We start from the raw sequence: 6,000 nt of genomic DNA, 5'->3' as shown, positions 1-6,000 counted from the left end.
AACTAAATTCATTAACGCAAGAGTTCGACAAATATTTCATTAAAAAAAAAACCATGAAGCAATTAGTAAAAGATTACAAAAAATCTCAAGGAAGTCTTATTTTTAAAAAAATTGAAATAAAGTTGCTACTAACTTGGCTGACATCTTAAAGGTCTGATAAAGTGTTGTCTTCAGATGACTGGATTAGGCTAGGTACGAAATAAAACTTCCGAAATTCTGAGTGAATAACTCCACTCCGTTATCGAGAGACATAGAAACAGAAAAAAAAACAGAAACATTACAATGCAGGGTTAAAAATCAGGTGTGCAGCTTAAGAAAGAACTTAATGGAATGAAGCTAATTAAAGAGGTAAAAAGTCTTCTAGAAATCCAAAATTAATTTATAGTTGCACGAGCGAAAGTAATCCTTTGTTATCGAGAACTTTTGAGTATTTTTAGCTTATGTGGAAATCTATGGTACATAAAAAATATCTCTATAGCCTAGAATATCTTCGCTTTGACTTAGAAGAACCCTCACTGAGGTAAATAATTTCACCAGGACATAGAAAATCTTACACGTAGTAAATCTCGCTCATATATGGAAAATATCTCCACGAGATGCAAGTTTCTCTGTGAGGAAAGCGAAATCAGCAGACGGAACAATTTCTTGTAATTTCAAATTTTAAAACAAACCGCTTTCAATGACCGCTGTATAGTTTACAGAAAAAGTCAAATATTCAGTAACAAACCTTATTCTTCATTTTTATAAGCACTAGAAAAGGTAAGCAAAAAAAGAGAAGGAAGAGAAAGAATCACGTGACTTTCCACACTAGGTTTAAACAAACAGTCCTCTAATTTTAAAAAAATTATAAACCATTTTCTATGACTACTGTATACTTTTACAGAAAAAGGTAAAAACATTAAGCAACAAACTTTACTTTCCCTTTGCTTGAAAAAAAAACACTAGAAAAAAGAAAAAGGAAGAGAATGAATCACGTGACTTCCCACACTCGCCTTGTGGACAGAGATTGGGCACAAAGACTGGCGAAGACGGAGAGATGAGAAGGCTAAGAAAAACTGCTAAATACATTCTGAATTACTTCTTTCTTATGAGGTAATGCTTAAATTTTGTTTATCTGACTGTTATTATTATCATTATCATCGTCGTCGTCATATTCGTCAGTATCATCATCAGGATCTGCAACGGCTGCATGATTGTCGTTTTCCCCTCCTTCCGACAAAGACAGAAAAATTTTTCTGAAGTCCTAAGTTTGCAGCTTTGTAAGTACTATTTGACATTTATTTATTTATTATTTATTTACTATTTATTTATTTGAGTTGTGCAAGTCCAGAGAGCTGGGCCTATGTAAATCAGAAATTAGTTCCCAAAGTTTTGTCGATTGTTAGAGAGTTTAGATTCTCTCGCTCATTTCGGTGGCTTGTATCAGTTACAGATTAATTAACCCCTCAAAGTTTTTACCGGTTTTGTCGTTTTAAGAGTTGCTGCAGAGTGGGGATTCTCTCCCCTGGAGCTCTCTGTGGCGCCTTCTACATGTCTCCGTCTTTAAGGACACGTGATCCAAAATACCGGAAGTCGTGTGGCATTTGTACAAATCTCATACAGTCGAGACTTATTTTGCCAGACCCGCCTCTCGCCGCTCATTGTGGCAGAAAGGATTTCCTCATTCACCAAAGGTTACCTCCCTTAGTTAATGATTATCATCCTCTTTATGTCGCCACACTTGCTTCTCGCCTAACATTTGTATTTGATTGGTGATGGCGAAATAACGAGTGTGGATAGCACAGAATGCAATCAGAAAACAAAAGTTTATAAACAACGACCAAGAAAACAAACAAACTAAGCTTACATCGTTAATGCGTACAGTTGATGTTGCTACGTTTTAACAAAGTTTTGTTTACAATTTTTTCTCTTCAGTATATAAACATTGAGATTTGTCTTATCTGCTTTTTCTTTTCCAATGGCTGCCATAATTGTCAAGGTGTTTTAAGTTCCCTGGGAAAAAAACAGGCATGAAAATACAAACATTTCAAGACTTTCTAGATTTTTTGTGATGCTTACCTACCTCCAGCTCCAAAATCATAATTTCCTCACATTTTCTCGCGAGATAATTTCTCGGAAATTGTGACAAGGAAAAGTTAGCGCCCGTTGACATAATTATTGCTCTCTGAAAGGCTGTGTAATCTTCACCATGGTCATGGCCTTTGTAGCATTCGAAAATACACTTTTGCTACCACGTGTGATATGCTCAAGGTCATACAAGAGTGGATAACTCTTGCATAGCAAGTGCACTAACAAACTCCTTAACTCAAAAAATCATGTAAATGTGCTTTTTTTAAAAAAAATTTGTAGCAAAAATTGAAAGAGAATACAAAAATATAGAAAAAGAGATTTAAACTGAAGAAAAAGAAAGGAAAAGGAAATTATAAAATAAAGAAAGAAAAATTTTAAAAACAAAATGAGAGAAAAGAAATGGAGCTCATTCATATATATATATACACACAAGATGAAGGCCAGCGTCACATGTCATGTGATTTCTTCGGTAAAATAACAGGGAAAATATCAAGACGCTGATGTGTTGGCGCCCCGTACATTAATCTGTTTCCTCCGAATGCGACAGGTTTTCTAACATTTAACTGAAAATGACAACTGACTTGAAGCCTTCTTCGTATAAATTATTAAACATATTTCAGCATTTTAAAGTAACATTCAGATTTCTTACTTACCTTCAGCTGAGAGAGACTGCCTCCACACATCATACCGTTAGGCCGCATAAAAAAAAGGAAAAAAACCCGGATGTCCTTCTGACGAACAGTTAAGTCCTTCGGAATAAAGTCTCAGCAAATAACGTTTCCAAAATAACATTTTTTACTGTCGACATAACGAAAATACAAGTAATGACTGCAGCAGGAAGTTGACGAGGTATGTAACAACTAAATAGCAGGGAACGAGCTCATGTCCACCAGGTAAACCAGGTGCGAAATTAATCACTAATGGCTCTGCCTGACAACTCCCAACCGGCCGCAAGCGATCGTAATTTCCTTCTTTTAACGGCCGTCGTCACAGATGAACTGCAACAGTTAGAGCTACCTGGCTCATCCACTTCCTTCTTTTTTCTTCTGGTCTTGCATGCTCTACGACCTTCGGAACGACAATATGGCTGCTGCTCTGCGGTCCGTTGACAAGGCTAAGCGTGATCCGACACCACAGGTCCAGAAAATGGCCGCTAGTTTGGTGCAGAAAAGAAAACTGTCATTCTGACAAACAAAGCTTATTGCAAGACCAACGGTCCTACCAAGTTTGTAGAAAGGTTGAGGATGGAGGGGAAAGGGGAGACAAGCACTAGTTCTTTCGTCCCTGGAGAATCCAGAAAAAAAAAGTGTGATTGAACTGCTGACACTCCCTCAAGCGCATCCGACCGTCCAATAACGACTAAACGCAGTCGGGGGAGACCGAGCTAAAAATAGCAGCAGGTGAGCCAGACATGAAGGATGTCTGGTCTGTGAGAGGTGGAGGGGGAGAGGCGGGAACATGGTGAGGGCTTGGTGGGAAGGGTCGGTGATGGTGGCTAGGGGAAGGTGAGACGCCCGTTAAAATCACTTTAGCAAGGTTTAGCAAAACGATCACTACACTCTGGAGGAAACAAGCCGCCGCTGGGAACAGGTCGGAGGTGGCCAAGCTGTGAACAGGTGTGAACAGATAGAGGACTGAGCCGCGGTTTGAGTCCCTCCCCATTCAAACTGCTGATGCTAGCTCAGGCGTCAAAAAGACTCGGTCGTTAGCTGTGTCCACGGAGAGGATGGCGTGTGTCAAGGGGAGGGAAGGTTTTTTTTTAAAAAAAAATGGCGGCGAATAGGTATGCATGGTTCTGCGTTGCAGACGACGTAGCCTAGCAACCATTGTACGGGCCCAGTCATAAAGCGGGCCTATAAATCTTGGCGCTGTCGGAGGTTGGGAGCGCCAATCCTATACTGCGCTCAGCCCTATTAGCACCACCTCTTAGCCCTTTCATCACCATCTCTGCGTGACGTAGGCGATCGTTCTTACTTCTTCACTTTCAGTTTTGACACGTTGGAAAGCTCGAGAAAGGAAGGGGCTTAACCGGGTGCTGAAAAAGTCTCGTTAACTCGTTAAGAACGAACTGCAGGGGATGGAGCAAAATTGTTGAAAAGAGAGGTTTTAAATGACTGGTGGGGTGCTGCTTTTTTTTTCTTCTTCTTCTAATGATTGGGTGAAGTTCAGAGCAAGATGCTATTTTCCATAAATTTAGATGAATACACACATCACTTCTATTCTCGAGATGCATGTCTGCGAACATGACTATGCACAGACTGAGGTCAAAATCGGGAAGCGACATCTCTAAACAGATATGCTTTATTCACATGTTAACAGATTTCAAACGGTTTAGTGTATTCATGTTCTATACTGACTTCTTTCTGGGGATTTTTCGACTTCTGTGCAAGTATTCATGTTCTAATGACATCTTTCTGAAGTTTGTTGACCTCTATCTCGCATGGCGGTGTTTGTGTAGAATGTCTCGAGACCGGAAGTTTTCCTCACATCTCGAGATATAATATTTTGTACCGAGCTTTACCCAACATTTAAAAGAAAACCTGCGCAACCCACTAGACTTTTAACTACAAACTTCGGAGGAAGAGGTCACACATTAAATTGTTGAAAAGTGAACTTTTAAAGACAGACACAAATTTTTTTTTAAACTGCGAAAAGAGGTGACGAGAAAGTAAAATATGGGTACAGAGTTCGAACTCAGGTTAATCTGTCTTTGCTGACTAACTCTTTCTATTTAAAGATTTTAGATAATAGAGCTTTTTAAGATATACCTTGAAAAACTATAAAAATCAAGAAAAGTAGGTTTGTTAGTCGTTAATCCCTTTTGAATCGTAAGATCAATTTCGTCGTCTTTCCCTCAAAATGTCTTTTGTCCACACTTTTTTCATCTTATTTGCAATTGAAGAACGTGTAGATGCTCGAATTTTTAACCGTTAACAACTTCAGAGAAATTCTCACGAAAACTAGACCGAATGGTTAACAAAAAAATTTTTTTTCAATATTTCAAAAGTCGTCCTCGAAACCTCGTTCAGTCGCACGGGAGTGACATGCTGAAGACCTCACTTTACTCCGGGTCTTTTGTCACGGTGGCGCTCGTCTCCTCTCCTTCTCAAAGCCTTACCTGTCCCCACTCTCTATGGAGTCGGACACCCCTTCTCGACAGCTGGGTGGACCTAGGGGAGGGGAGAGTGTCAGAAACCTATCTTTTTGTCGTCAAACTGTCGTCGTCGTATTTCTCTTTTTTTGTTTTTGCTTTTCATGTCACTACGAGATACTGACATACGGAAAGATACGAATGCAGTTCGGAACCATCTAACAACTACTTTCCTAGCGAGCAGCTGTTCCAGCAGCAAACAAGGTGCAAACAGACCACACCTGTGTGCTCCGGCTAACGATGCACTACGTGCTGACTACGTCACAGCTGAGTGTCGTTAAACAACAGCTCCGCTCCGCTTGAGCAAATGTAATTAAGATCGCCGGAGGGAAGCTAATAAGATCAGCCATGCAACAAGGTCACAGGTCAGCCTGCCGTCCCCGACGAACTTCTGCCAGAAGAGCATCTGCTTCGGTCAATGTCCAGGACTGAAAGCGGCGAAAATTTCTGTTGTGAACTGTGAACCTTTCTTCTGCGTCCGGTGTGTCATCTGTCATATGGTCTGGCAATACATCCAGTTACATTCTGTTTTATACTGTAAATGTTTTGCTTTCACGCCACATCGATTGAAAATTAAAATTCAAACGTGTCTCCGAACTGGGGAGGCGGGGTATTAAAGAATGATTTAATGCATTTTGTGTTCATGCGACTTTTGCAACAGTTGTGCTGCGGTTTGAACCAGCTCCAAACTGTGTCATCAATGTCTGTGTTGTTGATCTCTTTATATCAAACCTGACAAGTGCCTTAAAGTCAGACTGTATCGACAAAACAAAAAAAAA

Source organism: Pomacea canaliculata, linkage group LG11, assembly GCF_003073045.1.
Source record: "Pomacea canaliculata isolate SZHN2017 linkage group LG11, ASM307304v1, whole genome shotgun sequence".
NCBI lineage: Eukaryota > Metazoa > Mollusca > Gastropoda > Architaenioglossa > Ampullariidae > Pomacea > Pomacea canaliculata.
This window is presented reverse-complemented; position numbering follows the sequence as displayed.